General features: G+C 44.1%; 1 protein-coding gene across 2 annotated transcripts in view; it reads left to right on the forward strand.

Moving 5' to 3' along the window:
* LOC134208660 (reticulon-4 receptor-like) overlaps positions 1–23,014 on the forward strand; it is a 92,552-nt gene that overhangs the window by 54,534 nt on the left and 15,004 nt on the right. The window contains exon 1 of one of the 2 annotated variants that reach the window (XM_062684427.1): positions 6,939–6,999. The exons of the other annotated variant lie outside the window; for it this stretch is intronic. The gene's annotated coding sequence lies outside the window, so the exon portion shown is untranslated. Of the gene's footprint in view, positions 1–6,938; positions 7,000–23,014 lie in introns of those variants that run through there. 2 annotated transcript variants of the gene reach the window in all.

The following is a 23,014-nucleotide window of genomic DNA, read 5'->3' on the forward strand; positions in this document are numbered from 1 at the left end:
TCTAGGCAGTCTGATCTAAAACTGATTCGCTCGTTCAGATCGACCCAAATCTATATTCCTCAGTTTCGTAGATACATTGAATACCACAGTATATACTATAAAGGTGGGTATACATCACATAGATATAATTATCTCCAAGTGCGATGCTTTCCGGGGTTTTCCGCCTGCGAGTAATCGATAGTAGAAGAATCGCTCCATAAAACCATAAAAATACTGGTATGGTATCATTTTGTAAACCATCTAAAAATTGAATAATGCATCAATCAGATTTGTATATAAATTATTGGTATGAACTTACATTTTGCTATTTTATAATTTCTTTCGATGTTGAATTCAATATAAGAAATGCAAAAACACGTATGCGATGAAAACTCGCTCGCTCACTTTCAAGAACAATGTTTTGCAAACACCATGTTACTGCTGTCAAATCGGCGCTTTATAGATTGATGTGAAAAACACGTTATAATAATCATTTTATTCAAAAGGTTCCAAATCAAGTTCATTCTTGTTGATTCAACGTGGTTCGTGATTGGAAATATAATTGGTGAAACACGTTCGATTCACGTGAAATTGAACATCTTTCAAACGTTTGGAATGTTTTCAGTGGAAGTAAGTCTGATAACCTTGTTATACGTTGGACTAAGGAGGTGTATCATTGCAGCATAAGAACGTATGGTGACTTCAAGTCCGTAGAGGAGTTTGCTGATTACAATACTGCGTCCAATGTTGTAAAGGGATTTCCGGTTACTAGTTTTGTGTCTGCCACTGATTGATTGGACTATGCGTAGTCTGCTCTTAATATCCTTTTTAACTGTGTAGTAGTGGGATTCGAAATTGCATCTTCGACTTGTTTATAAGGTATATGTTGTTGTCCGACAGTTACTGAATTGTTCCATGGGTAGTGTCGAATTGTACAGAAATGTGAGATTGAACATTTCAAAGCAGCCATTGTAAATCCTACCTGATCTGCCCATTTGGCTACGGCCCGAACTGCTGCTTGAAGCGTTCATCTGATAATTTTCGGATGTTTGCCAGTTACTTGGATGACTATATCGTCCGCATAAACGAAGATGAAAATACCATCTGGTAGCTTTTCGAAAATGGAGTTCATGGCTATTAAAAAAAAGGTCACGGCCAATACAGACCCTTGCGGCACACCTGTTTGTTCTTCGAAGATTCTGGAACATGTGTTGAATTAACTTTCCCATATTTCCTATGACTTGGCGGCACTTGACCTTTCAAAAGCATATAATAGAGTTTGGCGCCCAGCTGTATTGCAGAAGCTAGTGGAATGGCTTCTGCAATACAGCTGGGCGTCAAACTCTATTATATGCTTTTGAAAGGTCAAGCGCCGCCAAGTCTACGTGTAGGTTATTCGTTGACGCATCATCGATTGTTTGGCCTATCGAAGCAAAATACGAACCGGTTCCTCTACCTCTAAGGAAAGTGTGTTGACGCTGGTCTAACCGATCTTGGAGTACTGTTGTTAATCGTCTGTTTACCAAGCGCTCCATTATTTTAGATACGTAGCTTGTAAGGGCAATCGGTTTGGGCTTTTGGAATAGGGACGACCAAACTATGGCGCCATCCAATTGGAAAGTTGCCGGTAGTCCAGACTTGATTGAAACTTCCAAGGAGAGAGATTTTAACCCGTGGTGAAAGTCGCTTAATGAGAGGATAGCTTATATTATCCGGTCCTGCTGATTTTCCTCTGGCTGTACCGAGGGCGAAGATAAGTTTGCCTATGGTAAAAGGCCTGTTGAAGTCACAGCCGTTGGTGTCATCTGGGATTGTAAAGTTGATTGTCGGGATCTTATTCACATTCGCCAGAAAATGGGCAGGGTACGATGCATATGATGAAATTTCCGCGAAATATTGTTCAATACCATTTGCCACTAATATGGGATCACGGGAGAAAACGCCATTGGGCGCATTGTGCTGGATACCTATACCTCGTGCTCTTCTTTTTCCACTGAGTGCGTTCACTCTCCTCCACATTTCTGTGATCGATTGAAAGCTGTCGAAGCCATCTAAGAAGTCTTCTTACGATTGTTGCTTAGCTTCTCTGATGATATCTCTGCATTCATTTCGGAGGCGTTTGTATTCGTCAACAGCTGCTTCAAAGTCTAAATGGTCTTTAAAAGTTCGTTTACGTTGTCGAAGGTCCTTCCTTCGGGCTTTCACTGCAGCTTTCGTTTTGTCGTTCCACCAATGTTTTCCTGGATTACTTCCCGTTTTTGGAATATTGGCATTTGCAGCTTCGAGAATGAGTTCACAAAGCTTTTCAGGATCGTAAGTGCTGTCGCAATCAACTAGAGATAAGATATCTCGCTCGAAGTTCTCCCAATTACCATCATCTAGCTGCCATCTTGGGCACCTCGTCGTTTCTGGTGAAGAGTGTATGCTGCGTATTTCGATGGGATAATGATCGCTACCCATTAAATCTGGGAGGATAGACCAGTTTAGAAGAAAGATTATACTACTACAGGTCAACGAAACGTCTATGCCTCGAGAAAATGTTGCACTTCCATCGTTGAGTACAATTATGTCATTTTTTTTTTCAACTAATTGTAGGATTGCGACACCTCTCCTGTCGGTTTTAGATGAACCCCAAGCATAGTGGTGGCTGTTGAAGTCTCCAAGGATGATGTATGGCTTTGATAGTTGGTCAATCAGCTTTTGCAGTGTAGTTTCATTGACATTGGTGCCGTTCTGCGGCAGGTATAAGGACACGACAGTGTGTTTGAGCGGCCACTTCATTTTAACTGCACGCAAAAAAAGACGTTCCCGAATTCGTGAACCAGCAAAAATACACCTGTATTCCCGAATCCGTGACTGTTGTTCACGAAAAAATACACCGTGAACTCGTTAGCTCACGAACTCATGAACGCTTTTATTTGCGTCTGCAAGTGCCACAGGTGGAGTGTACTGCCCTTTGAGAAAACGGTCACGGTTATCTGTTTTATGACAGCGGATTTCTTATAGCGCCATCGTTTGTGGTGGGTTTTCATTTGTTGATATTTCCAGGTCGCTTAGGTCGTTGAATAGTCCATTTATATTCCACTGTAGCGACAGTAAAGTCCCTTCGTGATGATTTGTTGATGAATTTTGTGTAGACATTGGGGATCCTATGGATTCGCAATGTTGGGTTCTACGCGGCGCTGGCAAGGTGTGCGCAGTACTGCTGGTTGAATTTGGTTGAATCTGGATGTATTGGTCGACTTCTATCGCTGGATTTTCCCGCCCTTTGTATTGAAATGTGTTTGTAGTCCGGCTGGTTGAAGGTGTCTGATGAATCTGGAAGAGTCGATCGTACTTGGCAGAGTTGGAGAGAACTGATGCTGGGAGCGGTAATGTCTCGGTAGGGGGTATAACTGCTTCGGATTCGGCTTGATGAATGTACTTAGTATGTCGATGCCGTCTGTCTGATACTCTGGGTTTATGGGGACGGTTAGCGCAAGGAACTCCATCGATCGCTGAAAAAGTTGATGAGACTGCAGAGGGTGTTCCCGATAACTTGTTTAATGTACTTGCCTGGGATAGCAGGTCCCCCACACCTACTACCTTTGGAGATTCTCATTTTCCTGGGATGCTGCTCCAATAGGTTTCGGTGTGGGGAAGAGCCTAGGGTTTACAAAACCCATAAAAGTGTTGTCGGTCCGGTTATTAGAGCTGCATGTCGCAATACTGGATTGATGTTGAGTTGCTGTTGGGTCTTCGAAGGCCGAACTGAGGGCATCTCCGTCTATGGGTTGGGGTATTACGTCCCGGACAGATTCTCCGCTCAGCTGCGCTCTCACTTCCGGGGGTGTACTTTCCTCACTTCTGTATGTTTCCTTCCTTCCTTTTCTGTATGTTTATGGTTGTATTGGATGGTGTGTTGTATGGTCGTTGTATTAGTTGACGGGAGATTAAGGTCGTGTATTTTGGTGGTGAATTATACTATTGAGAGGGTTATCACTTATCGGTGATGATGCACCATCTGAGTCCAGAACTACTTCTTCTTCAACATATGTACTCAATAATTGACTCCAGGTTAAAATTTTTGTTTGAATCATCTATCTTCTGGTTTTCTAACGTGAGTTCTTCGAGTTTAGCGACGTCTGGATTAGGTTGAGTGGTGACTGTTCCACATCCTCCTTCGATTCTTCTCCAGGCTTCTGGATACGTTAAATTTTCATCTACTTTTAGTTAGACAACGGCTGCCTCTTTTTGGACAGACCGGACATTGCCTGTTTGCGGGGCGGTGTTCACCCTGACAATTATGGCAAAATGCTGAAATCTATTTATTATTTATTCAGACTAAGGCCGAAGTGGCCTGTGCAGTATATAAGAGTCTTCTCCATTCGGCTCGGTCCATGGCTACACGTCGCCTACCACGCAGTCTACGGAGGGTCCGAAAGTCATCTTCCACCTGATTAATCCACCTTGCCCGCTGCGCACCTCGCCTTCTTGTGCCCGTCGGATCGTTGTCGAGAACCATTTTCACCGGGTTACTGTCCGACATTCTGGCTACGTGCCCGGCCCACCGCAGTCGTCCGATTTTCGCGGTGTGAACGATGGATGGATCTCCCAGCAGCTCATGCAACTCGTGGTTCATTCGCCTCCTCTACGTACGCGATGGTCCTCCACGAGCATCGTCCAGGTCTCATGTCCGTAGAGGACTACCGGTCTAATGAGCGTTTTGTAGATTGTCAGTTTGGTACGGCGGTGAACTATATTCGATCGGAGCGTCTTGCGGAGTCCAAAGTACGTGCGATTTCCAGCCACTATGCGTCTCCGAATTTCTCTGCTGGTATTATTTTCGGCAGTCACCAGTGAGCCCAAGTACACAAATTCTTCAACCACCTTGATTTCTTCACCACAGATGCAAACTCGAGGCTCACATTGTCTTCCCTTGAACCCCTTACTATCATGTACTTCGTCTTCGACGTGTTGATGACAAGTCCGATCTGCTTGGCTTCCATCTTCTCAAAGTTACGTGCCATAATATCTATGTCGTCGACGTCGTTGAAAATTTTACCACTCGTGTTGATCCCTGCTCTTCGTATTACCCCTTCCAAAGCGATGTTGAATAGCAGACACGAAAGACCATCACCTTGCCGTAACACTCTGCGCGTTTCGAACGGACTCGAGAATGTCCCTGAAACTCGAACTACGCACATCACCCGATCCATCGTCGCTTTGATCAACCGTGTTTATCCGGAAATCCGTGTTCGTGCAGCTGGTCCCGATCGATTGTATCATATGCGACTTTGAAGTCGATGAATAGATGGTGTGTGGGCAGTGCCGCTACTGTGCAGAATCTATACAGAATCCCCACAGAATCTATTTTTAGATATCCATTATTCGTTATTGTTGTCGTTGCCGTTTCATCTTGTCTTGAGTCCATTGTGTCCGTTTGTCCATGTCGAGTATCCAATGATCGTTGCATTGTTCGGTTGCCATTTTAATCCCGGTAACGTTGAAGGAATGCCTCCGAGAAGAACAAGTTGTCAGTCGTCATCAGGAAGCCTGACGGTAAGGCGCGTACCCCAAAAGCCACCGTATGGGCTGCGGATCCGGCGACTGACGAGGGTTTGGTGGAGGGGCTGGGCATCGTACCCTGGAAATCGAGCACCCGCAGACCCTCCGGGTGTCATATTCTTCTTACCGATTTCTCTAGTCCCGGTTTGTTTTTCTTCATTGGCCGTGGTTAAATTAATCAGTAAAGGGCAACATTCACCTGTTACCCACCCCAAGGAGCAACCAAATTACAGCGAAGCGTTTTCTGCTCGAGAAATCGTTTTTTTTTATCCCACTTTCGTTGTTATCTACGATGCGTATGTCCGTATATTGCAATGGTCACTCCGGTCACTCAGAGGTGAACAACAGACAGCACTAACACAGTGTAGCTTTTTATCAACGCTTGTTTCTTGTAATGTGGTCGCTTATCGTACACTTGTGAAATACAAGTGGAGCCGATTTTTCGAACCACCGAATTTCCTTCAGCACTTGTCTACTTCGCACGTATTTTAGGGTAAGACGGTATAATATGCCCCCGCTAAGGCAAACTTATGATAACTTTTTACTTTTCAATGCAATTAATGGAAACTTTGTGTTATTTGGTAGTCCAATAAGTCGCAAATGCATTGCCTGTGAGTAGTCATATAAAAATATTACGGAGAACACGTAATAAAGCTTTTCTGAATAGCCGATAAAAAATGGATTTCAAAAAGTGCCTGAGCAGTACGGGGCATCTTAACCACAGACGTTTTATAACCCTTAATTAGTATTTTATCTATCCCATAATAAAAAGGTTACAAATTCTTATGTGCTTGACATTGAAAAACCAACATAAATCCATTCAAACAGTTTGAACTACATTTCAATATTATCTATATCATTCGAAAGCAACTGCTGCAGGCTCGCTGCGTTTGTGTCCAGTTGGTAAGGGCATACCGTCCTGCCTACACTGGGGCGTTTTGGCCAGTGAAACATATTTTCGAAAATCGTTACATTTTCGAAAATGGGAGCAATTTTATATCATATTAACCACTGAGAAAAGTTAGTTTGTTGCCCAACTTTTGCCCAAGTTTTGTGGGCAGTATGCTAGAGTCGCTCCAGAATGTTTAGCAAACAAACATTAAAAGTTGCATTCAAACTGTAACTTTTTGTATTTTGCTATTATTTTTATTTTGTAATACAAAAATACTTCCACATTCACATAGTATGATGGTTTTACAAATATTTAAAGGTACCAACTGATTTTCACCTTTAGTTAGTTATAGTTTTCTAGAAATCAAAGGGGGCGTTTTGGCCAGGTGGGACGCATTATACCGTCTTACCCTATATCCATGACGTGGGACGGGTTTTACGATTTTGCAATATTAATCTTTTTGCGGATGACACCGTAGATTATTCATTGCAGCTAGAACTATCGACGGAGCAGTTTCACACTTGAATACAGAGTTGCGTTCTTTAAGTAGATGGTTGAAGCACAAACAGTTGAAATTGAATGTAAGTAAAACTAAATACATGGTAATTTCGCGAAATCGATTCATTGATAATGTTTCTGTTAAAATTGATGATGAAACACTTGATCGCGTTCGAGAAATTGAATATATGGGCGTGATTATTGATGATAAATTGAAATTTGATTCTCATATCAACAATGTCATTAAGAAAGTAGCCAAGAAGTATGGATTTGATGGATTTGACGCAATGAGAAAAACAGAACTGTGCAATAAAAATCCTATTCGACCAAATGCTGATGTCATATTAGAAATTTGGAGACAGTACTCGTCGATAGAAAAATCCTTCCGCACGCGATGGCATATGAGCAAGTCAAACCACCTTCCTTTTGCCAGTGGAGATATATCAGTTTCCACACTGATATTCTTCCCTCCCCCTTCATACGGGAGCTTGGCAGAAGTAAGGTCGTGTGATATGTGCCATCACAAATATTGCCCTCCGCTCGCTTTCAAATCGACTCCTATAAAAAACATTCTTCATGCCTGCCGTATCCTAACGGAACTATCAATTCTATACTTTCGCCTCTAATGCTATCATGAACATGTACGTCCAAGTTTGGAAGATGATATTAGCATTTCCATATCATTGTAAATCGTTTAACTTCACGTAGAAGTAACACACACGAAATCATTAATTTAGTGTACTACCCTTGGTGGGGGCATCCATCAATTCAGCTGTTATTGGTCGACGGTACATCAGCAGTGCCTTTCTCTGCTTTGTTCTCTCCGAGGCAGCCAAGTTGGTTGCGACGAGACGGACGCAATGAGAAAACAGAACTGTGCAATAAAAGTCCTATTCGACTAAATGCTGATGTCATATTAGAAATTTGGAGACAGTACTCGTCGATAGCAAATCCTTCCGCACGCGATGGCATATGAGCAAGTCAAACCACCTTCCTTTTGCCAGTGGAGATATATCAGCTTCCACACTGATATTCTTCCCTCCCCCTTCATACGGGAGCTTGGCAGAAGGAAGGTCGTGCGATATGTGCCATCACAAATATTTCCCTCCGCTCGCTTTCAAGTCGACTTCTATAAAAACATTCTTCATGCCTCTGCCGTATACTAACGGAACTATCAATTCTATACTTTCGCCTCTAATTCTATAATGAACACGTACGTCTGAGTTTGGAAGATGATATTAGCATTTCCATATCATCAGAAGTTAGTTTTGATACAATTGGATCACCAGGACATGGTTCCGGATGTTCCGGGAACCTGGTTCCCTGGGGTAGTGGACACTTTTCAAGTGGTCTAAAAACCAGTCTTGCGACATATCAAACTTCATGATTTTGGAAGACAATCTCAATATATGAGTTTTTGAAAGGGTTTGGATACATTGATCACGGCCGGAAGTGTTCCCGAGAACCAGGTTCCCTCAAGGAAGTGGACAAATTCCGATTAGCACCGAAATCCATCTTGCGTCATATCAAACTCCATGATTTTGAAATACAAGTTCAAAAGATGAGTTTTTGAGAGGTTTTGGACACATTGGCCACATCCGGTAGTGTTCCCGGGAACTTGGTTCCCTCAAGGAAGCCGACAAATTTCGATTGGCACCGAAACCCATCTTGCGACATATCAAACTTCATGATTTCGAAATACAAGCGCAATACATGATTTATTGAGAGATTTTGGATACATTGGCCACGTCCGGAAGTGTTCCCGGGAACCTGGTTTTCTCAGGGAAGCGATCAAATTTCGATTAGCTCAGAAACCTATCTTGCGACATATCAAACTTAATGATTTTGAAAGACAATCTCAACAGATGAAATTTTGAGAGATGTTGGACACATTGGCCACGTGCGGTAGTGATCACAGGGACCTGGTTCCCTCAGGAAAGTAGACAAGTTTCGATTAGCTCCGAAACCCATTTTGCGACATGTTAAACTCCATGTTTTTGAAATACGAGCTCAATGGATGAGTTTTTAAGGGGTTCGGACACATTGGCCACGTTCAAAAACGTTCCTGAGAACCTGAATCCTAATCCGGAAGTCAAGGAGACCTGATTCGCTGAGTGAAGTAGGCAAATAACAATTGGCGCCGAAACCCAATTTGCGACGTATCGAACTCCATGACTTTGAAAGACAAGCATTATAGATTAATTTGAATCTTTGACCATATCGGCCATACGAAGTGTTCCCTGCAGCCTGGTTCTCTCAAGGAATTGGAGGATTTTTAGTTAACCACGAAACTTATTTTGCGATACATTAGAATTCATTATTTAGAAAGACAAACCCAGTAGATGAGCTATTGATAGTTTTTGGACGCATTTCCACGTTCGAAAACGTTCCTGGGAGCCTGAATCCATCAGTATCTTCTTATTCTTCTTCTTCTTCTTCTTCTTCTTCTTCTTCTTCTTCTTCTTCGTCTTCTTCTTCTTATTATTATAGAGTTTTGGCACTTCCTCAGCAAGCGTGCTGGGAATTTTCACCTACCCCGGGCAATCTGAATGCCAAAGGGGATTAGGCTCTGTGGATCTCATTCGCCGGTTGACTTAAAATCCTATAATAAACGTTTGCACAGGCACATATTTGTAGTAGGCGACAAATTGGTTAACCAAGTTGTGCTTCAAAGCAAGCTGTTGGTGCACAATCTTGGCTACTTCGTTATGACGACCGAGATAGGCTGAATCAGCTAAGGCTGAACACCCGGACACGATATGTTCGATCATCTCTCCTACTGAACTGCACTTCCTGCAGCGGTCCTCCACGTTTTCGTGCAATATATAGTGCCGAAAGTTCTTCGTCGCAATTACCCGGTCCTGGATGGTTACCATGAATCCTTCTGTTTCCGAGAAGAGTTCACCCCGCACCAGCCACGTATTCGACGCCGCTTTGTCGATATATTCCAGCTCCAGTTGATGGGGGTGCGTCCCATGTAACTCCTTCTGCTTCCACGATGCGATCATCTCGTCGACAGATTTGATGTCGCAATTCAGCTGATAGTCCTCCTGCGCCAGATGCAGGGCACTGAATCCGTGGTCAGCTTCACACACAGCGCGATAGATTTCGTGGCGGTTCTGGCTTTCCACGAAGTATCTTCGCAACTGCTGGATCTGGGAAACACATAGTGTTTGTATATCGGTGACGCCTCTTCCTCCTACTGTACGTGGCAGGGTGACTCTCTCAATGGACGATTTTGGATGGCGCATGCGATGCTTAGTGAACGCCACTCGTACTGCTCGTTCTAACGCCTCCAAGTCAGTCTTGGTCCACTTCACCACCCCGAAACTGTATGTCAACAATGGCACAGCAAACGTGTTTATCGCCTTCACCTTGTTGCCGGCCGACAAGAGGCTCTTCAAAATACCGTTGACACGATGCAAGAACTTTTCCTGCAGCTCTTTCTTGATTGTCGTATGGCGAATTCCTTTCAGTTGCAGGAAACCTAGGAACTTGTACGTTTCGCCTTCAACCATGTTTCGAATCTCCTCCTGTTCGTTGACGCGGAAACTGTCGGCATCCACCAGATGACCCCGGTGTAGATGTATGGATCGACATTTATCGATACCAAACTCCATCCGGATGTCGTTGCTGAATACCGTTACAAGCCGCAGAAATTGGTGCAGCTTCTCCACAGATTCCGCAAACAGCTTCAAGTCGTCCATAAAGAAGGTGTGGGTAATGTTTGTACTCCTTTCCCCACTCTTCAAATGATAGCCATAGTTGTGTTGGTTGAGTGCTCTGCTAAGAGGGTTCATGGCAAGGCAAAACCATAGAGGACTAAAGGTATCGCCTTGGAATATGCCCCTCCTGATGCTGAGAGTCCTGGACCGTAACACCTTTTCTCCGTCGGTAATGTGTGGGGATGTGCTCCACATCCCCATAGCGTGCTGCATTAGCCTGACGACGTTACCGTCTATCTTATACAACTGCAGTACCTTAAGAAGGTACGAGTGAGGTACTGAGTCGTATGCCTTTTTATAGTCGATATACGCCATGCTCAGGTTTCTTTGCTTGTGGGTGGCCTGCCCAACAACGACTGCATCAATGATGACCTGATCCTTGCAGCCTCGTGTGTTACGTCGACAACCTTTTGTTCCTCGGTCATCAGGTTGTTGACGTCGCAATGGTTCTGCACCCTCCTCGCTATTACCGATGACAGCACTTTGTACAGACTCGAAAGGCACGTTATTGGTCTGTACTTGGCTGGGTTCAAAGTGTTCCGATCCTTCGGCAGAAGATAAGTGACACCCCTAGTGATGAATTCCGGTAGCTGCTCGGGGTTAGCTAGTACCGTGTTGAAGCATTCCGCCATCCGCCCGTGGACCGTTGTGAGTTTTTTATACCAGAAATTTAATGCACAAAATCGGGTCCTGGTGCAGCCCAATTCCTGGTATACCGAGTAGCCTCACGTATGTCTTGGGCGGTCACGTTGATAGCGGTCATGTCTCCAATTCCACCACAATATTGCTCTTCTTCTGCCATCCACACCCCATCGCCGTCATGTATGACGGGGTTCTCCCATAGATTGGACCAAAACTGCGTGACTTCTCCAATCTCCGGAAGGCCCTCGCCAAAGTCGGCTTTGTCGTTTCGGATGTGGTTGTAGAACTCCCTTTCGTTGATGTTGAACATTCGATTTTGCTCCTTCCTCTTCGAACATTCTCCATAACGTCGCAGTCGTTTAGCAAGAGCACTCAACCGCTGTACATGGGTGTCGAGGATCTCAGTTATGTTCGCCTCGGTGAGATCACGGAGTTCTGTGGGTTTCACAATTTCAGCAACATTCCGAACTAGCCTGGTTGATCTATTCCCCTGCTTGTACTGTGTTAATCGACCAACCTTTGACCGCAGTGTGGCGATGCGGGTCTCCAGACGTCGCATCCACGCGGGTTTTCGTGCTTTGGAGCGTGCGCGTCCATCACTCTCACCTTGTGGGCGCGTTCGCAATCCCAACGTTCTTACAACAGCCACTGCAGCCGAATACACGATAAATTGCAGCTCCTCAAGGTTCTCCACGGTTTCCAAGTACTGTGGCAAAATATCCTGGTTAAGGATGCTTACTGTACTCGTCAACCGATAGGAGTACTGCAACTTGGGTATCCGGTGTCGGGACATGGGGTCTGTCCCACGGAACTGTGTAACTGCTGTGCCCATATGATTAGCTAGTTCGTCCTTCAATTGCTGTCGTTGCAATTCCACTGTCACTGTTGGTCCTGGAGCGGCGGGTGCAATCGAATCGCGACGGTTACTTGCGATTGATGCATCCAACCCAACAGAACTCCTTCTCGACGTATCGCTCGATCTTGCCTCCTCCTCCTCTCCTAATTCCCTCTGCACTTCCCGCTTGATGTACTCTACGTCTTCTGGAGTCAGCATATTATGTGACATAATAGCTCTCTGGCGTGTGTACAACTTGTTCTGGTCAAGCTGGAGTGCATACCGAGGGAACCTCTCATTGAACATCTCCAGCATCGCCGGTCTGCCGAACATATCCGTCTCCATCCTGGTGCAAACGTAGTAGCAACGGATCACGTACTGATTCATCTCCCTTGTCCACATGATCCGTTGCCGTCGGCGGCCCGCTAACGTGAGTGATTGACGTCGATCAACCACAGCAACATCAGCAGGTGCAGCATTGCCTTGGTGATTTCTTCTGCTTTGCCGTTTCTGTTTTGCCTTGTCGGCACGGGCTGAGCCCGATGACTAGAGGGTCGCTGTTGCACCTCTCCTTCCTCTAGCCGCTGGCCGCTCGCTCTGTCCCCCGTTCCAGGACCAGCTCCAGTAGGGGCTCCCTCCTCGGGCAATCGCATGGGTGGTATTGTTCTTGAGCGTAACTCCATATTTGGGTGTGCTTTCATTCCCGGAAGCTACGGGTTCTGTAAAGTTATTTAATTCTTTACAGTGCTAAATAGCTAGGTTCAAGCGCCAGTGCTCGCCCGAGGGTGGTTTTTCATTGGTGCTTAGGAATTGGGCCTTCAGCTCCCACCTACTCGAAATGGTGGTTTTTCATGGACGCCCAGGGTATTTCACCTGAGCTCCCACCTACAACCCACCTTATTATTATTATTATTATAGAGTTTTGGCACTTCCTCAGCAAGCGTGCTGGGAATTTTCACCTACCCCGGGCAATCTGAATGCCAAAGGGGATTAGGCTCTGTGGATCTCATTCGCCGGTTGACTTAAAATCCTATAATAAACGTTTGCACCGGATGTATTAGTTATGGTGGTTCAGGAATCTTCTTACGATGCTGCAAGTTCCAAGAACCACTGTCTTTTGGATGCTATGGAGGTTATGAGATAGTTCCAGCTCTCCTAAGGATCTCAGAAGAGATTTCGGGACGATTCCGGTAGCTGAGATAACAACCGGAATTATACGCACGTCCTCCAGGTGCCACATCTGCTTCAACTCCTCCGCCAAGTCGTGGTACTTCGTTATCTTGTTGGAGAATGTTGTTTGGACATTATGGTCTAGCGGTACAGCAATGTCGATGAGGGTTACCCGCTTCATCCTTTTGTCGTAGACCACAATATCGGGCCGATTGGCACGAATGAGGACATCCGTTATGATCTCGCGATCCCAGTACAGCTTCACGAAACTATTTTCCAGAACCGGGACAGGCACATATTTGTAGTAGGCGACAAACTGGTTAACCAAGTTGTGCTTTAAAGCAAGCTGTTGGTGCACAATCTTGGCTACTTCGTTATGACGACCGAGATAGGCTGAATCAGCTAAGGCTGAACACCCGGACACGATATGTTCGATCGTCTCTCCTACTGAATTGCACTTCCTGCAGCGGTCCTCCACGTTTTCGTGCAATATATAGTGCCGATAGTTCTTCGTCGCAATTACCCGGTCCTGGATGGCTACCATGAATCCTTCTGTTTCCGAGAAGAGTTCACCCGCACCAGCCACGTATTCGACGCCGCTTTGTCGATATATTCCAGCTCCAGTTGATGGGGTGCGTCCCATGTAACTCCTTCTGCTTCCACGATGCGATCATCTCGTCGACAGATTTGATGTCGCAATTCAGCTGATAGTCCTCCTGCGCCAGATGCAGGGCACTGAATCCGTGGTCAGCTTCACACACAGCGCGATAGATTTCGTGGCGGTTCTGGCTTTCCACGAAGTATCTTCGCAACTGCTGGATCTGAGAAACACATAGTGTTTGTATATCGGTGACGCCTCTTCCTCCTACTGTACGTGGCAGGGTGACTCTCTCAATGGACGATTTTGGATGACGCATGCGATGCTTAGTGAACGCCACTCGTACTGCTCGTTCTAACGCCTCCAAGTCAGTCTTGGTCCATTTCACCACCCCGAAACTGTATGTCAACAAGGGCACAGCAAACGTGTTTATCGCCTTCACCTTGTTGCCGGCCGACAAGAGGCTCTTCAAAATACCGTTGACACGATGCAAGAACTTTTCCTGCAGCTCTTTCTTGATCGTCGTATGGCGAATTCCTTTCAGTTGCAGGAAACCTAGGAACTTGTACGTTTCGCCTTCAACCATGTTTCGAATCTCCTCCTGTTCGTTGACGCGGAAACTGTCGGCATCCACCAGGTGACCCCGGTGTAGATGTATGGATCGACATTTATCGATACCAAACTCCATCCGGATGTCGTTGCTGAATACCGTTACAAGCCGCAGAAATTGATGCAGCTTCTCCACAGATTCCGCAAGCAGCTTCAAGTCGTCCATAAAGAAGGTGTGGGTAATGTTTGTACTCCTTTCCCCACTCTTCAAATGATAGCCATAGTTGTGTTGGTTGAGTGCTCTGCTAAGAGGGTTCATGGCAAGGCAAAACCATAGAGGACTAAAGGTATCGCCTTGGAATATGCCCCTCCTGATGCTGAGAGTCCTGGACCGTAACACCTTTTCTCCGTCGGTAATGTGTAGGGATGTGCTCCACATCCCCATAGCGTGCTGCATTAGCCTGATGACGTTACCGTCTATCTTATACAACTGCAGTACCTTAAGAAGGTACGAGTGAGGTACTGAGTCGTATGCCTTTTATAGTCGATATACGCCATGCTCAGGTTTCTTTGCTTGTGGGTGGCCTGCCCAACAACGACTGCATCAATGATGACCTGATCCTTGCAGCCTCGTGTGTTACGTCGACAACCTTTTGTTCCTCGGTCATCAGGTTGTTGACGTCGCAATGGTTCTGCACCCTCCTCGCTATTACCGATGACAGCACTTTGTACAGACTCGAAAGGCACGTTATTGGTCTGTACTTGGCTGGGTTCAAAGTGTTCCGATCCTTCGGCAGAAGATAAGTGACACCCCTAGTGATGAATTCCGGTAGCTGCCCGGGGTTATCTAGTACCGTGTTGAAGCATTCCGCCATCCGCCCATGGACCGTTGTGAGTTTTTATACCAGAAATTATGCACAAAATCGGGTCCTGGTGCAGCCCAATTCCTGGTATACCGAGTAGCCTCACGTATGTCTTGGGCGGTCACGTTGATAGCGGTCCTGTATCCAATTCCACCACAATTTTGCTGTGCCTCTGCCATACCCACCCCGTCGCCGTTGTGTATGACGGGTCTCTCCCATAGATTGGACCAAAACTGCGTGACTTCTCCAATCTCCGGAAGGCCCTCGCCAAAGTCGGCTTTGTCGTTTCGGATGTGGTTGTAGAACTCCCTTTCGTTGATGTTGAACATTCGATTTTGCTCCTTCCTCTTCGAACATTCTCCATAACGTCGCAGTCGCTTAGCAAGAGCACTCAACCGCTGTACATGGGTGTCGAGGATCTCAGTTATGTTCGCCTCGGTGAGATCACGGAGTTCTGTGGGTTTCACAATTTCAGCAACATTCCGAACTAGCCTGGTTGATCGATTCCCTTCTTGTACTGTGTTAATCGACCAACCTTTGACCGCAGTGTGGCGATGCGGGTCTCCAGACGTCGCATCCACGCGGGTTTTCGTGCTTTGGGGCGTGCGCGTCCATCACTCTCACCTTGTGGGCGCGTTCGCAATCCCAACGTTCTTACAACAGCCACTGCAGCCGAATACACGATAAATTGCAGCTCCTCAAGGTTCTCCACGGTTTCCAAGTACTGTGGCAAAATATCCTGGTTAAGGATGCTTACTGTACTCGTCAACCGATAGGAGTACTGCAACTTGGGTATCCGGTGTCGGGACATGGGGTCTGTCCCACGGAACTGTGTAACTGCTATGCCCATATGATTAGCTAGTTCGTCCTTTAATTGCTGTCGTTGCAATTCCACTGTTGGTCCTGGAGCGGCGGGTGCAATCGAATCGCGACGGTTACTTGCGATTGATGCATCCAACCCAACAGAACTCCTTCTCGACGTATCGCTCGATCTTGCCTCCTCCTCCTCTCCTAATTCCCTCTGCACCTCCCGCTTGATGTACTCTACGTCTTCTGGAGTCAGCATATTATGTGACATAATAGCTCTCTGGCGTGTGTACAATTTGTTCTGGTCAAGCTGGGGTGCAAACCGAGGGAACCTCTCATTGAACATCTCCAGCATCGCCGGTCTGCCGGACATATCCGTCTCCATCCTGGTGCAAACGTAGTAGCAACGGATCACGTACTGATTCATCTCCCTTGTCCACATGATCCGTTGCCGTCGGCGGCCCGCTAACGTGAGTGATTGACGTCGATCAACCACAGCAACATCAGCAGGTGCAGCATTGCCTTGGTGATTTCTTCTGCTGCCGTTTCTGTTTTGCCTTGTCGGCACGGGCTGAGCCCGATGACTAGAGGGTCGCTGTTGCACCTCTCCTTCCTCTAGCCGCTGGCCGCGGCTATTATTATTATTATTATTATTATTATTATTATTATTATTATTCTTATTCTTCTTCTTCTTCTTCTTCTTCTTCTTCTTCTTCTTCTTCTTCTTCTTCTTCTTCTTCTTCTTCTATGGCTCCACACTCCAACTGGAACTTGGCCTGACTTTTTAACTTAGTGTTCTATTAGCATTTCCACAGTTATTAATTTAAAGCTTTTCTATGCCCGCCATTGCATGATTATTAGGGTGGTTCAAAAAATCGATTTTGCTCCACAGCGCTCATCTGATTCTTCATTATGTTCTGAGTGTCCTCTTTAAATTTGAGCTCATTTGGATTAAAACTGATTTAGCACAAGCCGTTTCAAGTTTGCATGCAAATTAGTATGGGGAAATTTATTTTTTCATTATACTGTTAATGACGTTTCCCATTAAGCGCATGTTAAAAGAAAACCTACATAGCTAAAAGGGATACTCAACAGCTTTCACCCAACGAAAACCGCATGTTGATTAATCGTCCCAATAATTAGTAATCGATTTTAAGACAGGTTGCGAATCTTTAGTCATGATCGTTAAACTTCTTTGAGGGCATCACTGAAATGTGCAGTGCAACATAGTAGCCTGAATTTGTGTGTGCCTGAAACCTGAAATATTTTTCCATTTTTTTTTTGTCCAAAATCTATGCGAAAAGCACTTTGGGAGGATTCATTTTCAAGCCAGTGACGCAATCCAGATAGATGTCCCGCGTTTCGTAGAACGCTTGCTGGTCACATTAAGCATGCAAGTACCCTATCATAGTTCAAGATACTTTGCATTTCACACGTGAAAGCTGTTTTTTATACATCTAAGTTTTTATTAGTGACTTATTGTGTATCTTGACGAAGTTTATGCCAACGGATATTTTGCTTGGACGAATGTAAATGATTTGTTATTTCATTAGGGCGCCTATAGATTATTTTGTTCTCTGATTAAATTGATCACAATTAAATATCTTAAAGATAAATAATCTAGCTCAAACCTTTGTAGGGGTATGTGGCTGGAACATCACCATTCCACACCCTTTGTTATTTTCTCCTTATGATAGAGGATGTGTGTACCAAATTTGGTTTAAATCGGTCCACGGGTTCAAAAGTTACACCAAATTGCCCGTTTTCTGAACAATACCCCTCCCACCAGACCCCTTTCCCCCTTTCTCAAATTACCCTCCCATATGATCATCTCTTCATAGTGAATATGTGTGCAAAATTTGATTGAAATCGTTACAAAGTTACACAGAATTGTTCGTTTTCAAACCAAAACTCCTCCCACCACCCCTCCCCCTTTTCCAAATGACCCTTCCACCCTCAGTGTTAACTTCCCCTAAGGATAGAGTATGTGTGTACCAATTTTGGTTGAAATTGGTTTGAAGAAAGAAAGAAGAAAGAAGAAGGAAGAAGAAAGAAGAAGAGAGGTGAAATAAGGTGGAAAGTGAGAAGAAGGAAAAAGGAAGAAGGAGAAAGGAAGAAAGAAGAAGGAAGAAAGAAGAAGGAAGAAAGAAGAAGGAAGAAAGAAGAAGGAAGAAGAAAGTAGGAAGATGAATGAAGGAAGAAGGAAAAAGGAAGAAGGAAGAAGGAAGAAGGAAGGAGGAAGAAAGAAGAAGGAAGAAGGAAGAAAAAAGAAGGAAGAAGGAAGAAGGAAGATGGAAAAAGGAAGAAGGAAGAAGGAAGGAGATAGAAGAATGAAGATAGAAGAAGGAAGAAGGAAGAAGAAAGAAGGAAGAAGAAAAAAGAAAGAAGGAAGAAGGAAGATGAAAGAAGGAAGAAGGAAAAAAGGAAGAAGGAAGAAGAAAGTAGGAAGAAGGAAGAAAGAAGGAAGAAGGAAGAAGGTAGAAGGAAAAAGGTGGAAGGACAAAGATAGAAAGAAGAAAGAAGAAGGAAAAAGGAATAAACAATAAGGAAGAACGAAGAAGTTAAAAAGGAGAAAAAAGCGAAGAAGGAAGAAGGAAGAAGTTAAAAGGGAGAAAAAAGCGAAGAAGGTAAAATGAAGAAAAAAGAAGGAATAATTGAGAAGGAAGAAGAGAAAATGAAGAAGGAAGAAGGAAAAAGGAAGAAGGAAGAAAGAAAAAGAAAGAAGAATAAAAAAGACGGAGAGAAGGAAGAAAGAAGGAAGAAAGAAGGAAGAAAGAAGAAAGAAAGAAGAAAGGAGAAAGAAGAAGGAAACAATAAGAAGCAGCGCTTCTTGTTTTTCCATTTTTGCTTCTTTTTGCTAATTCGGCCTAATGACCATTCGGCCAAATGGCCTTCTGCCTAACGGCCTTCGGCCTAATGGCCTGACACCGATTACTCCTATACCAAACTTTTGACAGAAGGCTCGGAGACCCATAGTGTTATATACCAATCGATTCAGCTCGACGATTTGAGGTGATGTTTGTATGTATGTATGTGTGTGTGTATGTGTACAAAATTTTGTAAACACACTTTTTGAAACTTAGCATTGGCCGAATTACTCGCAACGATTCCATTTCGACTGAGAATCTTGTCCCATTGTTTGCTATTGGAAATTGGCCAGATTGGACTATGGGATCAGAAGTTATGGCCAAAATACTATTTTCTAAGCGCAAAACACGCTAAAAACACTCATTCATATTTATTAGCTTTTTGGCACGAGAAAGACACCAACACCGCTAGGTGGATTAATCAGGGTTTTTTACTAAATTTTTGCGAGGTGAAATATAAAACATAATTGCCCTGATAACTGCTTATTCTTTGATAAAGTCAACAATTGACAGATAAGCAATGATGACCAGCTGGTTCTCCTGCAGGAATATGTTTCGCTGTGTGCACAGGTAAATCTTATTTTTCTTCAACAGACCCTTCCCAAATAAAGCAACGCTTTATTTCAATTCATCCCTTTCACATAGGTTGATTATAGCTCATCCAGATTTTGATGGAGTGACGGAACTGGTAAGCAAAACTTCCAACTCTACCTAAGCAACATGAGTCACAACGAACAGCGAAAAACATCTTCCTTCTGCCATGCCACCAGCAGCAACAGCATGGCGAATACTAAGTTTATCCGGTACTGGAAGTCTTGACAGGACCATCGGAGAAGTAACAGATTACAGATTCTGTGACCGCCACTATGCCATTATTTTTACGATTGGAATTATGGAATGCTACTACCGCATGATGCTCCTCGGAATACTCTCAACATGTATTGCACACAATAAAAATTCAATAAAAACAGACCGTTAATTAAGCGAGATTTTCAGTGTCGTGCAACATTTTTCCATTTCTGTTATTTCAATTTGTTAAATATCTTGGCTGTGCATATGCACAGCCAAGATATTTAACAAAAAACGAACAGTGGGTAATGTCTATGACATAACCGCTAAGTGGACGTAGGACTTGACTTGACCATGCCTTCAAGATACATAATATGTCCAAATTTCTCACATCAACTATTTTGGATAAATAATCGGCGTTGCATACCATTCCTTGGCAAAATCTTCTCATCAAACCGACACAGAAATCAAATCTACCTCGAACAAGAATCATCAAAAAAATTCAGGAAGTATCTGTCCGGTCACGAAATATTAGCCTCGACAGTGGCAACCTTCCCACTGAAGGACTGCCTGAAATAAACCACAAGTTGGCTCAGCAGGGGATGTAGACTGTATCTCAGCCCTTCCACTGAAGAGCCTTCTAATCCGTGCGATAGCGACTGAAGGAGAACATTATTTTTAACTCTTAAGAGCCTTGAAAAAGGCTGTTTGCTTCGGCTAAGTGCAAAAAGTAAGAAAACGATCTTTTCAAATAATCGCAAATTTCTAGTGATGGTATAAAAAAGACTGAATGCTCTGCGAGCGAATGCACTTTTCTTTTATACCTTATTTTGAATCTTCTCTGCTTCCCAATTGGTGGGCCAATCAGCTAGTGTCTTGTATCCCGCTTCTTTGTCAGCCAAAGCGTCATCATCATCAACGCGTTCGAGAAGGGCTTCTTTTTTTACGCTTGTTGCTCGCTGCTGGCGTCTATTTCCTAACGGGACCTTTCGCTAGATACAGGCCAATAAGCCGGGCAAGCGAGCTTAGAATTGCAGTTCAGGTGGGAAGTACGTGTTCTTTTCTGAGACAACATTGTTAGAAGAAGAAGGAAGGAAACACCCGGACATGGGATTTCGGGTGATAAGATTTAGAATTGGTAACATGGGACGATCATTCAGTCACGTTCGCTTTGTGTGCGGTCAGTAGCAAACAATGTTTATCTAGATATTTTTGATCAATGCCAAAAAACCCAACATTTGATGAAAAATCGATTGATAGTTTATTAATGTTTTAGCTGTAATCGGTGTTTTCTTTATCCAAATAAGATTAAGTGAGAGATTTGGACATCTTATGACTCTTTAAAGGCATGGTCAAGCGAAGTCCTTCGTCCACTTCGCGGTTAAATCAGAAAAAAATATCTACTGTTAGTTTTGACGCTATTTATGAAAATCACGCATAAAATTTTATCTCTAGAATATTGGATTTGGCACCCAAGTACAATTTCTATCCCGAAGGGTATTGAAAGCATTGATATTGATCTCTATAGAGCTTGCTGACGTTTAATCATCTTTCTCTTGCACGCGCACAGAGTGGATAGGATTTGTTTTCATCGGGAAACGCTTCCCAAATCCTATCCTCCCCGTGCGATTGAAAGAGAAGGGTGAGTAAACGTCAGCAAGCTCTATTATTCGCTCTCTTAAGAACCGTTTGTTTTTTGGACATACATGCTGCATCATGTGGCTTTTCTTCAGCCTGTCTCGGCTCAGCCCCGATGCCGGCCGGTCTCGGCTCGACTCTGCTGCTGCTGCCGGTATCTGCTCAGCATTGCTGCTTTGTCGGGTCTGTAGGGTGGACTGCTGATGTGCTGGCTAGGTTTCGGATGATGATGGTCGCTTCGATGGTGACGATCCGAAAAAGCGGTCGGTGCAGACTTCATTCCCTACTAAAAGTGCTGTTCCATCGATGATGCAGTTGCTTCGCTTGTCCCGGTTAGAATGAAGGGAAAAAATCGCGTTGCGCTATTTTATGGCTTCTCGGCAGACCCAGCGGCTGCTCATTCGCTGGTGTCTGCACCAATCAGAACGTGGTAATGGAATGATGCAAGAATTATGCGGTACCCATATTTATAGGTTCCCTTGAGCTCAATGTTTTTCATTGAAAACAGTTTCATGCCTATTGAAACAAGTTTTTCGGGTCTTATCAAGCATGGACATGAAAGGCATACTTGAAATCTGTCGATTGAGGGGCTTACCGCAGAAATTCGTCCACTGAGACGAACGCTATTAACGTTTAAAATCTTTCAACACAGCGTAACGTGGTCGATTTGAATATTTTGAAATTACACCCGGTATAGTAAAGAGAGACGTAAGTCCTACGTCAAAATGGTTTTCGTACGGCCGAGTTGCCGAATAATATGCAATTAATTATTTCAATTTGTTTATTTTGATCTCTACGGAAAGTCGATTGGATGAATAAACTTAAATTAATCATTCGCAGCTTGATATCATATTAATATTACAATGAGTGGATAGATCAGAGGGGCGACAACAGATTTTTTTCATGTGGAGTTTGGCAAATATGACAGTACCCTCTTATTTCTCGCTTAACTTTTCAAAAGGTCCTAAGTAACATTTTTTACATGAATTAATTTGAATAGCGCAATCAACAGAACAACATGAAAGCTTTTGATTGCAGTACTCAAATTAATTCATGAGAAAAATGTTACTTAGGACCTTTTGAAAAGTTCAGCGAGATTTAGCGCATAAATGTATACTCCAATGTCAAAATGCTCATTAGGCTTTCAGCGATCGTGAACGTACACGCACGTTTCACTCACACTTTTACTCGGCTTGTTTGCAACCACGAACAGCTGTCACGGCAAAATCAAATGGCATTGTTTGCAACCACGAACCTGCGTTCGCGTTGGTGAGAAATGTCGGCGAGACCCTAATATAATATCATAAATTGTCGTGGTATTTGTGAAAATTTGTATTGTTTACCGTTTTGCCTTTCTCGTATACAAAGTATACGTAAAGGCTATATGTTCGCTCCAAAAACAAACTTTTTATAGGAGGCTCGTAGACCCATAGTGTTATATAGCCCACTTTTCAGGCACTTAGCCCTAACCGATTTGCTCGCAACAAGTTGCATTCGACGCAGAATCCTGTCCCATTATTTCCTATTGAAAATCTGCCGGATCGGACTATGGGCTCAGAAGTTATGGTCATCATACTTTTTTTTAGGCAACAACGAGTGGAAAAGTCTAGCCCAT

The sequence above is a fragment of the Armigeres subalbatus genome, chromosome 2, assembly GCF_024139115.2.
Source record: "Armigeres subalbatus isolate Guangzhou_Male chromosome 2, GZ_Asu_2, whole genome shotgun sequence".
NCBI lineage: Eukaryota > Metazoa > Arthropoda > Insecta > Diptera > Culicidae > Armigeres > Armigeres subalbatus.